Below are 13,087 nucleotides of genomic sequence, written 5' to 3'. Positions count from 1 at the left end.
TGAAACAGAGAAATTCATAGAAGGTGTCTAAACAAGCTTTGCAGACCAAATTTTTTAAGAAAATGAAAGAAGAATCCTCAAAAAAATAATAAAAAAGAAAAGAAAGGTGGAAGAATAAGTGGAATGAGAGTGATGGTTCAATCAAGAACTCAATATGTCAGGGTGAGACAAATAAGAATGTTACTCATCGCAATAAGAAATTCAAAAAGAATGTGTAGATAAAAGAAGTTCAATGTTATTATTTCCAAAAGTTTGAATTCTATGTTATGGATTGTTACTTCAATAAAGAATTGAATGGAAATAACAAGGGTGTAGCACAATTTGAACATGCTGGAAGTAATGACTCAGAAGAAGTCCTTTTGATGGTTTATAGGCTGTTGGATTAAGATAAAACCAATGTTTGGTACCTTGACACATGGTGCAACAATCATATGACTGACAATAAAAACTAGTTCATCAAGCTTTATGAATCAGTGAAGAGATCCATAATATTTGCATACAATAACATGTGTGTGGCAGCCATGATGGCAGATTAGACCATCTCAACCTAGAATAATTGTGCTAACTACTACTTACAGTACCAGGGAGTCTTCTCCATAGTAAAATTTTAAAATTGAACAATATTAAAAAAATTATTGTTTTACTATTTTTGCACAATTACATTGATCTTAATTGGTCCATAATATAATATATTGTGACTTTAACAATTCCATCTAACACCTTTAAACACAGGCCATCAAATTTAAGGAAACCGTTTTGGACATATAAGGTACTGTTATGAGCATTTTTAAAGTTAAGGAAACAAAATAAACTCTGAGGTCAAGTTAAAAGTCCAAACAAGTGGTTTACCCTAAAATATTTTATTTACTAAAATACTTTATTAATATAGGGTCCTTATAAGGTTTAAGGACCATGAATCATACATCAAACATGCATGATTCAGTGATCCATTTCTAGATTATAAAGTTCGCTATCTGAGTCCAACATGTCGTCACATGCCCTAACATAAGAAGAAAAGAGTGAACACCAACTCTAAGTGAGCCTATATCCACTACATCATCTCATGACATGAATCCAAACACCCAAACACATGTGAACCCAAATAAAATTGCCCTAACACAAGAATAAATGTCTAGTCGCCGCCTCCACACTCCAACTCATTACGGGTGGGTGCACTATCTATTACAATTAGTATTCACAGGTCATATTAGCATCCTTAACCAAATTGGAGCAAACGTCTTTACCTCTATAAATAACTCAACATAAACTATAATTATTTAATTATAATGCAAAAACACTGAGAGTTTTGACCATAACACGACGTTGTGAAAACTCTCATATTCACAAACTATGCATCGAAGGATCTTGTTCATAGCACACTTCTAACAAGAGTCACTCATTTAACAAGAATACGTGCAATAATTAAATCTGTTGAGATTAATCAATAAAAATTAATAGTATTTTATTAATAATTTAAAAAATAATTAAGGGAAATAACTAATTTTATATGTGTCACTTAATATATGACAGATATATTATTATTATTATTATTATTATTATTATTATTATTATTATTATTATTATTATTATTATTATTATTATTATTATTATTATTATTATTATTATTATTATTATCATCATCATCATCTTCAATTTCTTTTTTCTTCAAAACAACAAAACAAATCAAGGGTGATAAATCTAATTTTGGGGAATATATATACCTATTTTCCCCCCTTTTTCTTGAAGTAGAGAGAAATGAAAAGAAAAAGATAAAGTTCACATAGACTGAAATAGTTAAATATTATGGTCAAAACCAGCAAGTCCCTGTGGCTTGTGTACTCCTTGTAGAAGTATACTAGTAAGAGACTCGTGTTGCCGCACGGGTAAGTTCATTTATAGTTTAGATCATTTAATAATATGACTAATAACTATGGTATTTACAAATATTTTGTTGATTAAAATAAAAAAGAAATTGTGATAATAGTGATTCATAAAATAATATTATTTTGATTATTAATAATAAAACATAAAATAAGCAGATAAAAATTTAATTAAGGGTTATTGTAAGTCCATGTCAATGTGAAATTAATATTAAGTGTAGTGATTATACAATGATGACTAATTATATATGTTAATTAATTTGAATTATGATTGAGAGGTGTTTTCATATATAATGTAGAAACTTTTTAAATATGATTATTTACATTATTGAGAATTTAGAGTACAATAATTAATAACTGTAAATATTAGAAAGGTAATGTGGTGATAATGACCCGTGAAATAACTGATCACAGAAATAGTAGTTTGTTCAAATTCTACTATGCATGGAAAAGGAAAAGGTGAGTTATTTTATATTTTACTAAGATATTATTATGTCGCCCGAGTGCATTATTTATGGTGTTGTATTTTTTGAACGATACGAAAAAATGTGAAGTAAAAAAGTTTGACCAAATTGCATATGTAAAATGAAAATTAACCATTTAAAAAAAAGTTTTAATAATAAGATATTAATAGTGTGAAAATTAGTTTTTAAGTTAAAATAATGATCCACAAAAAATATTTAAGATATGTTAAGAACACAATAAATATAGTTGATGATTGAAATAAAATAAATATTATAAAGATAGTGACCCGTAAAATAGAAAGTTAATTGTCTATATAATATATAATTATTAGAAGCTCCTCTATGTTGCTCTTTTAAGGGTTTTATCTCTTAAATTAAAATAATGATTGACTAAATTAAAATAAATATTGTAAGAATTTTTTATTTATATATTATTATTTACCTTTAAAAATAAGAAATTATTGGAATTTGGAAATGAAGTTAAAAGTAAAAGCAATATTATGTCCGAATTTTTTCCATACACAAGAGTCATTTATCAAACTCCTGATCACTTGTTTAAAGGGTCAAAATTTCTTGCCACTTAGATTGATTTATTGTTGGTAGATGATATGTTTTACATTTGTCTTTACCATAACTTTTTTAATTTTTCTGACCAACATGTATTAATATTTAAAAAAAAACCAAAAAAAAAACAAAGATGCCAACCACTGTCGTATAATATATTATAATATATTAATATGCAGTAATATATAACATGAGAATGAGAATTTCGGCACTTTACAAAATACAATAAGTTATTGCTAGGTTGTTATTTACAAACTCATGATAAAATTAATGCTATTAAAAAAAAGGAAGTAATATTACTTTTCATATAACAAAATTAAAAAGTCCTATTAATTTAAACAAATATACATACATAATAGAATTTCAGAAAGAATCTAAAAAATGGCTATAGGTGAAAATCTTCCCGTATTACTTGATGGTTCTGATAAAAGTCACGAGATTCACAGCAATAGCAGGAGAAACAACATGAGAGTGAGATTTGTTTATAGGTCTTGAATTGGACAGCACTTCATCGATACCTGGGAACAATTTCATATCTCAGATTTTCAACTATAATCAATGTAGAAGAGATGTAAATAAATGATTGAATGTTTCTAGTAAGGAAAATTTGTTTTCCTTGCTAACACTCCTGTAACCAAAATGAAAACATACACATGTAAAAATATATCATATCAAAGTATATTAAAATAATATACATGTTTTATTTATCACACTATATATATAGAACAATATTAGAGGTTAAGTAGGAAACAAAAAAGTATAATTTTATAAAATTTCTATAATTTGTATGGTGCAAAGCATGGGCCTATTTAGAATCAACATGGTTTTAACTATTATTGAGTTTCAAAACAAAGTCTATAATTTAACAAAGTGGAATTGACAGCTACAAATTTCAACAACAGAACATCAAAATATATGGATTTGACATTAAAATATACAGCATAATTATAAAAAAGACATACCACAAATAGGGAAGAGTGGAGATGAGGTCTTGTTATGGCCAGAACTGTACTTGTGCGTGTCTAACTGAGAAATGCAAACACTGAACTTGACAAGCTGACGCATAGTTTCCAAGAAACAAAATTACATCTCCAATCATATTAAGACACATTATCTTTAGAATATTAAGCATGCCTCCAATCATATTAACACCACACACAATCCTTTAGAAAAGTAACTATGCAAAATGCAATGCAAGCCAACAATAAGCATGCCTATGTAGTTTTGCAAATGGTACCCAATCAAATGATATCTAATGAAGATCAATGAAATACTTACTGAAAGAGGATGTCATTAAATTATGCTTACATCCTACTATTTGAAAACAGACCATATCACAGGACATAGCAGCATTGTTATAGCTATTAAATAGGATATGATACCTTTCAACTGGTTTCTTAAAATCAACAGCGTAAAGATCGTGTTCTCCACACACGTATGGATCACTCTGACCATAAACAGGTCCCCATTAGTTTGTGATGACACTAATTGCTCAAGAATATTGATTCAGTGCAGTATGTTTATACCTTAACAACCTGCCAGAACTCAGGCCTTTTGTCTGGATTCAAGGGCCAACATTGTTCAATTAAAACTCGCATAGCAGGTGGGCAGTTTAGAGGAATAACAGGCCTTGAATTCTGAATACCACATCACAGGAGTTGATAAACATTCTCATCAATAGATAATAAACCCTCATACACTAATGATATCATTAAAAATGATTTAAAACAGATGTATTAAACTTTAATAGAACTGTTAGTGTCAACAAAAACAAAACAAAACAAAAATATGAAGAAAAAATAAATTAATATTAAAAATTAGTTAAACAATCAATTTGTTAATAAAATTATAAACATTTTTGTAGCTATTGTTTCCATTTCATTTCACCAATTGCTTCAACTTTTCTTACGCATTCAAGGCTCTCCTCCGGTTGCAAGAAGCAGTCATCAAGTGTTCTTATGCATCCCGAGTACACATTATAAACTTTCCTTGATCACGATGACAGCTGCCGCAACCTGCAAAGTAATAAACTTTCCTTGAAAACACATTATTTTCATGAGAATCATAAGCTATAGTGAAGCCGTAATTATGTCGAAACCGTAAATATGTCAAAACGGTAATTATGTCAAACCAAAACCAGCTTAGAATTATAATCTATAGCGAAACCGTGATTATGTCGAAATTGCAAAAACAAAGCTTACCGTGTTTAAATAGTAAAACTAATGTTGTAACTTTATTCTGAACCAATTTAAAATGTTGCAATGAACTATCGAAACAAAACAGTCTCTGATTCAAAATCAAATGCTAACACAAAGACCATAGAATCAAAACAGTCCCATGATTCAACAATTTTGTTCCTACATAAACCAAACAATTAAAGTCATGTTTTTAACAACACTTAGATAAAGATATTAGAAGAAATGACACATTTTGAAACACTGAATGTGAAATTAAAAGTGTTTAAGGTACTATGGCATATATTCAATTATCGGTTAACAGGAAGGGAAATATATTAAATTTGTTTCTTACCAATACCAATGCCACAGTAAGGCGCTAAAACATATAAAGTCATGATGTAAACTCAAACATGGCCTCCAGACTATTGAACAAACAATAAACATATCCAGACCATTGGACAGTTAACAGATCTGAGAATAACATCAAAAATTTACTTCAACTAACAAACCCATTGTTTTTCATTCCTCTCTATGTGATCGTAACAAACAAATTTGCAGGAAAAAAATCCCAAACCAAAAATAATAAATCAATCACAAGAACAACACATGATCAGATCCATAAACTGAACAAATCCAACGAATTAAAAAGAGAAAAGAGAAAATTGTGAAAGAAAGGAGGAGAATACCGACCACAGTTACAGAGACGGTGGTTGAAGGGCTGGCACTTCTCGTCGTCGGCCAAGGGTTTAAGTGTGGTGGGGTCTTGTGGCTTTTTTCCAGACATTTTAAGGGTTTGATGAGAGAGAAGAGAGAAGAAGAAATGAGAGAGAGAGAGAGAGAGAGAGAGAACGGATAGAGAGAGAAGGAAAAATTTTATATTAGAAAAGGAGAAAGAGAAACAAATGAAAATGGTGTTTGAGACAAGTTGTTGGAATGGACCAATAAGAAAGATACAATTGGCATATGTGAATATTCAATTTGTTAATTACATGATTAACCTTTTGTAAGGGAGGAAAAAAAGTGAAAGGGCACAATAGTAAGTTTGGGCAATTTCCTAGTAATGGGTAGATAGTTGATTGATTGATCCCACTTAAAAAGAGATGGCCCCTCTTAGTTCTTTTCAAAGAGATAGTGATTACTAAACAACTCTTGCTATCCTATTTCGTTGCTTTCACTCACAATTTTAGACTAGAATCTAAATAAAAGAGCATGTTTATTTTAAGTTTCCTTTCAATGAAGAATTTAGATGGTATACCTCATACTTAACCAATCCATGTACTACTGTTGCTTACTGGACGTGAAATCTAACCTTAACACAATTAATCAAATAAAAAAGTGATAGATATATTTTTGGTGAACATGTCTATTTTTCTCATTTATTTAAGAGAAAAAGAAAGAATAATAATATGACAAAGTTCACAAATAGACTAAAATGGTGAAGTGTTATAAACTCAGGGCCAACGGGTCCATATTGTCATACCCTAATTTTTGACCCCCCTGAGATGGCATATCTTCAGGATTTTTCATCAGGTCAAGACAAGTTCCCAGAGCAGTCACTTCTCCATCTGGTATCCAATCGAGGATGCTCAAAGACAAGAAAGCTCAGGCAAAGGATCAATCAATACAAGGATTAGTCCCTAATACAATCATGAGGCTCAAAGACTTCACTTTTCTCATCTATGATTGATTAGACATCCAGTCATATGAGTACAGGTTTACTCAGGTCACCAGACTAGGGTTTTGAGCCTATCAAGGACTAAAATCAGGGATCACTTTTGGGAAACCCTAAAAAGCCTCAGGGAACCATTCAAAGACATCAATCATCTTCAAATAACTCATATTACAAGATCTACTGGACATCACACTTCAATTCAAAGTCTACAGTCATTATTTTCACATGGTCGACAAATTAGGGTTTTGACCTAATTCACCAAGATAGTTGACTTTTAATCAGGGCATGAATCCAAAACTCAAGACATGATTCAAGAATCTCTACTACCTCAATATAATCCATTTACATCATTCATTTGAGGAAAAGATCTTGTTTCTACACAAAAGCCCAAAAATTCACTTTGTCAGGAAAAAGTCAACTGTGAAGGATCATCATTGACTTTTAAGGTTTTTGGTCAAAAAATGACTTTCAAAGATCAATATCATCAATATATGGATGTCAAAGTCATTTGACCAAAGAAATTCAAAGAAATTCATCAAGGAGCGAAAAGTCGGGAATTAGGGTTTTTGAAGGCATGGTGAGAACTCAAAATTTCACCTACACAACTCAAAAAACTTCCAACATGAAAGTTGTAGATCTTGCAAAATAAAACAACATCTTTCAAAGGAACTTTTTTCAAAAGATCAACCATTTATGAAGTTTTGGAAATTTTGAAGTTTAGGTCATAAACACTTAGAAATTTTTCTAAGTGTTTTAACCTAGTTTTCATCCAACTTTGGGCTCATTTTTCACAAATTTCCCAAATGATTCTGAAGAAGACATAAACTAATGATTTGAAGTAGATGTTTAGGGCTTTCCAAATTGTGTTCAACCTTCTCCAAATTCAATTTGAGCTAGGAGTTATGCTTGTTCAAAGTTGGCCTCATGAAGTGAAATTATAGGTCATGTACAATTTGAAACTTTGCAATTTTGTGCATTTTGCTTCACTAAATGATGCTACACGACCTCTAATACATCTGAAGACATGCCATACATTCAAATTCATCATTGCATAAGGATTAGAGAAGATTCCCAAAAACAAAGGCATGTGATTATGTAATGATTGCATTTTTGAATTTATGGCAAATGGTGAATCATCAAGGAATCTTGCTCTAAGCCAATTAGAACTCTCCTCTGAATCAGAAATGTTCCCTAAGATCATGCAAGATCAATGGTTGGGGAAGCTAGCCCGAAAATGCATCATTGCATTTGGGATATTTTCAAACTTTCTTCATGGCTAAGAAACCAAACTCACCTCATTAAGCAAGCTTACTATGATCAATTACTCTGAACCAATTCCCTATAAATAGAGGCCTCATTCTCATTCAGAAACCACACCAAAGCAACTCAATTCCTTGCTTTCTCTTTCTCTTCTCATGCTTATTGTTTTTCAAAGTTCTTTGGCAAGAAGAATCGTTTTCTTCAAACCAGAGCTCATCTTTGGAAAGTAAGCATTCTAACATCTCAAGGGAGGTCATTTGAGGTGATCCAAGCACCTGGATCACTTCTGTAAGTGGAGGAACACCATTGTTGCTCTCACTTTGGAGCATTTGCAGTTGGAGGTCCATGGAGTAATTCAGGAGGTTCTGAGCCAAGCCAATCATCCAGGCACATTCCTCAGGTCATAGTGAAGCTAACCAGATGGCTGCAGCTCATCTGTAACTCAAGAATCAACACCCTCCATGTTCACTTGAAGCTGAAATCGAGGGAGGACCATAGAGCAATTCAGGAGGATTCAAGCTCCAACAAGCATTCAGTTAGCATCATTGAGTCTCAGGGAAGCTATTGAGATCATTCATTCAAGCCCAGGTGCTCTCAATCATCCTCACGACCTCCATTTTCAGAGGTAAGTTCCTGAACCTCACTTCTCTAATTTAAGTACTCTTTGTGAAATAGCTCGATTCTATCTTGTTCAGCATCATCAGAGGATTGAAAACCCTCTATCATCATCCATTTATCTTGCAGTATAGTCATTTAATTTGATTTTGAAATTTTAGGGTTCTTCACGATTTCTGGTAAATTAGTTAGATGTAGTTAATATTAATTCATGTTAGTTACATATTTAGAATCGTGAGTGAATTTAGAGCAAGTTTCATGTTTACATCATTGCAAATGGTTGAGAGTTGAGAGAGTTCAGAAATTTGAATTGATGGAGCTTGAGGTTGAAGACGAAGATGGAGGGTGGCGCCATTTTTCAAATCTCTGAGCAAAGTTTGTTTTATTTTTAATGATAGGCATTCCCTTAACGACTGAACAAACTTGCCCTAGTGGCCTCCCATACGCCCTTAGTATCATCATGCCTCAAGTCTGGGGTTCGAATCCCCCTCGCCCCAGACTTTTTGATTCTTTTATTTTTCAAAGATTTGCAACTTGTTTTGAAACATAACCAAATGAAGGCAAGTCACTATCACCACACGCGCGTTGGCTCAGTGGTGTTTGTTTTGAGTGTGTAACCTAGAGGGCGTGGGTTCAAACCCTCCAAGGGCCAAAACTATTTTTTTACACACAATTTCTTTCATTTTCTCACAAACTTCACATATTTATTTAACCCATCAAATTAATTTATTTTCACTTCATTTTTCACACACTTATCCTTTAATATACCTATTTTGTGAATAAATAAAAAAATCATAAAAATATTATTTATTTCATATATTTTTTATTAGGTTTAAAATAGTATGTTTTAAGTGTTTTCTTAAATACTTTAAATACATATATTCACTTTGTTTTAACCTAATCATTTTGTAAATAAAGTTTATGATAAAACCCTAATTGTTTAGGTCTTAATTAAGTAAAAATCTTTATTTTTACTTTGATTAAGTTGACTTTTGTCAATACTCAAAACTGTTTTCAATCTCTAATTAAACGGACGATTAAGGTTTTCAAACAACAAAACCTTGTATCATTCCAAATCATTGTCAAATTGCTTTTACACCAGTACTGCAAAGTACTGGGCCTCTAATAGAGTGTAAGTCCCAAAAACCTTCTCTTCTTAGCTTGTTTTCAAAACTGTATTTTCAAAATCTTCTTTCTGTTTTCAAAACATTCTTCTGGTATTTGAAGGGCATTATTCCCGGTGAAACTCTTCAGATACCTATGTGACCTTTGTCCATCTTCACTTCTTCTGTTTTCAAAAACCATTAACTGTTTATCATAAATATTCAACTGTCATCAACAAAACAACAAAAATTACTGTTGAGGCTCTGTACATACTTCTTCAATGGCCTCCACTCCATCCAGGTTAGGCTTTACAAGCTTTCAATTTACAGTCTTTATTTAAATTACTGTCAAATATAAACCGTGCATATATTAGTTTAGAATTACGTTTGAGTATAAACCTTAGGACAGTTAAACTATATATATATTATAGGAATATGACCTAGGATTGAGAATGTCTTCCCGGTGAAGGCTCTTTCCTAATTAGAGATCTGTAGATCAAACCCCCAAGATGAATTATTCCCGGTGAAACATCTTGGTAAAAACCTTAGAATCCAAATAATAGGACACATCCACCCAAAGAGGAATTATTCCCGGTGAAACCTCTTACCCATTTGCTTAGAGCCAAAATAAGTTCAAAACTACATAGCTTTCTCTTGTGCTATAACAAGGACCCTCGATTAGCCTCCTCTTGGGCTTTGTACAAGGACCCACAGGCTTCTTAAAAGCATTTCCAGCTTCCTCTTGAGCTTGTATACAAGGACCCATCAGGTTTCTTATAAACATAGGAACAGGTCTTTAGTCACCTTCTAACATACCCTGGTGAGTTTCTTCCAATTTAAACCAGACTTTAAACAAGCTAAGTTTGTCTCAATTTTGCATTGAGTACACCTTTTGGAATGAGAGACATGGATAGTCTCTGTCACCCTTATCTTCATCAATCTTCCTTAGCAGAGTCTAGGATCCATGTTTGATCATCCTCAGCATTGAGTCAGCCTTCATCTTGGGCTTTAAACAAGAAGTCTCCACTAGGTAATCTTTTTGCCATTCATTTCAATAAAATCCCCTGGAAAGGGTTAGCCTCCAACATCTGTCTAAAATAAAACCCCTGGAAAGGGTTAGCCTCCAACATCTGTCTAAAATAAAATCCCTGGAAAGGGTTAGCCTCCAACATCTGTCTAAAATAAAATCCCTGGAAAGGGTTAGCTTCCACACATTCCTTCATTTTAATAAAAATCCCCTGGAAAGGGTTAGCCTCCAAAGTCAATTAATAAAAAGTCAAAAAAATAAGGATTCATTTCTCTTAGGAGATAATTTCCCCAAAAGAGTCAAAACCCCTGGAAAGGGTCAGCCTCCAAAAAACATGATAAAGTCAGTCTTTTAACAGACAAATTCTCCAGCTGAGTCAAAATCCCTGGAAAGGGTTAGCTTCCAAAGAAAAACAGTCTTTTTAATCTCCAGTAGAGTTAAAACCGACAAAAACAGTTAGCCTCAACCTTGGGCTTCATACAAGGCACCAAACAATAGAACTCCCCTGTCAAGAGCCAGCCTCAACCTTGGGCATTGTACAAGGCAGATAATAGAGTCTCCCCAGTGAGTTCTTCATCATTCAGCAGCCACAACCTTGGGCTTTGTACAAGGCAGATAAACCATACTTTCATGTGTCAAAGATTCCTAACACTTAGGATCTTTCCCCATATAGTCATCCATACTCAATTCATTTATTTAAGAGTCCGCCACAACCTTGGGCTTTGTACAAGGCAGAAAATAATGTTTTTCATAGCTAGAGTCAGCCACAACCTTGGGCTTTGTACAAGGCATATAAATAGAGTCTCCCTCAGTAGAGTCAGCCTCAATTCTGGGCTTTGTACAGAACACCAAATAAAATCCATCAAATAAACACTCTCCAAATAAGAGTGAGCCTCAATTCTGGGCTTTGTACAGAACACTAAAATACCCTGTAATTAATCCTCAATGGAGCCATCTCCCAGAGTCAATAATATTAATTAATCAATCAAAAAGCCTCAAGCTTGGGCCTCATACAAGCCAGTTAAATTCAAATCTTTTATACAGTAGATAGACATAGCTTATCTCTATAGAGAGATATTTTTACTACTCTACCACATTCAAACAAACAAACATTTCAATTTCAATTTCAATCAAAGTCTCCCATTTAGGACTCTGAAAGACATGCTCTGGCACATCCCCAGACTTGTACACTTTCCCTAATTTGGACGAGCATCTTTCTTTCATTTAAGAGGCATCTGACTGGCATACTTGCACACACACAAGTAAGGTCCCCCTCTTGAATGAAATGAATTCAGTTATTCTGTCACTCTTTCAAAATGTTTGTGGTAGAATAGTACAAATACCTCTCTGTAGAGATGATTTCATGTCTCTTTACTGTAAACAGAGATTTAATCCCAATCTTCAACCTTGAGCTTCAAGCAAGGCACCAAAAAACACAATTATTTTCCCTAGTTAGTTCCCCGAACTACATTAAGCTCTGACTTCCACTAGGGATATGTAGGCATGAGGTTCACAAGGAATCTCAGCGAGCTAATAAAATACCAAAAATAGTCAGTTTGTCTGTCTGTCTGTCTTTCTTTAATCAATTCAATTCCTTCTCCTAACACAAAGGAGAAACTTTCCCAATCTTTAGCAATAAACACAAACACAAATGACACAGAGAAGGTTCCTGTAGAGTACTACAGATATGTAGGGTGTTTAAACACTTCCCTATGTATAACCGACCTCCCGGACTCCAGAATTTCTAGTCTAGGTGAAATCCCCACACTTAGCAAACTCCTAGGGTTTAGTTGAGATCTTTTTCCCCTTTCCTACTCGTAGGACAATAAGAAAGTTCGTGTGATATCGTAGGAAGAACTAAAATAAAATTCATCCCGCCACGGGCGCATTCTCCTTCCAAATTTCGCGTGAAGGGTCTAGCGTGCCGTCCTCCCAAGTGAAACGGGGAGGTAAAGAAAACGACACCACAGAAAAATGGCGACTCTGCTGGGGATATAAGTGTTCAAAACCTTGGTTTTTCATCCAAACCAATGGTTGACCTGTTGCTGGTCCAGCCCCAATGAGGAATTAGGGATGCCAAATTCCCCCTCAAACAAGAGAGGTCCTGCCTAACCTCTGTGTCATTTCATGTGTTTGTTGCATATATATTTGTTTATTTTGTTTATTCTGTATCGGGAAAGGGCTTGATTCCCCCTTGTGGTGAGAAATCCTATACCCGGATTTGAGTGCAACATAAGATAGGATGGAGGATGTCTTCCCGATGAAGGCCCTCTAATCTTGGTTTCCAAGTCTACTCTTGGGATTTGCCTGGCTGGTTGTGATTAA

General features: G+C 33.4%; 1 long non-coding RNA gene across 2 annotated transcripts; it reads right to left on the bottom strand.

Moving 5' to 3' along the window:
- Positions 1-3,195: 3,195 nt before the first annotated feature.
- On the bottom strand, positions 3,196-5,908 carry LOC131646962 (uncharacterized). Of its 2 annotated transcripts, XR_009297683.1 has the most exons (6): positions 5,776-5,908; positions 4,818-4,923; positions 4,435-4,545; positions 4,291-4,355; positions 3,871-3,964; positions 3,196-3,426 (listed from the first exon to the last, which is right to left on the bottom strand). It is a non-coding gene; the product is annotated as an uncharacterized LOC131646962 (long non-coding RNA). The 2 variants fall into 2 exon arrangements; XR_009297682.1 differs by having other exon boundaries at positions 3,871-4,545.
- Between the last annotated feature and the right edge of the window lie 7,179 nt (positions 5,909-13,087).

This window comes from Vicia villosa, linkage group LG2 (assembly GCF_029867415.1).
Source record: "Vicia villosa cultivar HV-30 ecotype Madison, WI linkage group LG2, Vvil1.0, whole genome shotgun sequence".
Taxonomy (NCBI): domain Eukaryota; kingdom Viridiplantae; phylum Streptophyta; class Magnoliopsida; order Fabales; family Fabaceae; genus Vicia; species Vicia villosa.
The sequence above is the reverse complement of the archived record's forward strand: the minus strand, read 5'-3'. Positions and strand labels throughout refer to the sequence as shown.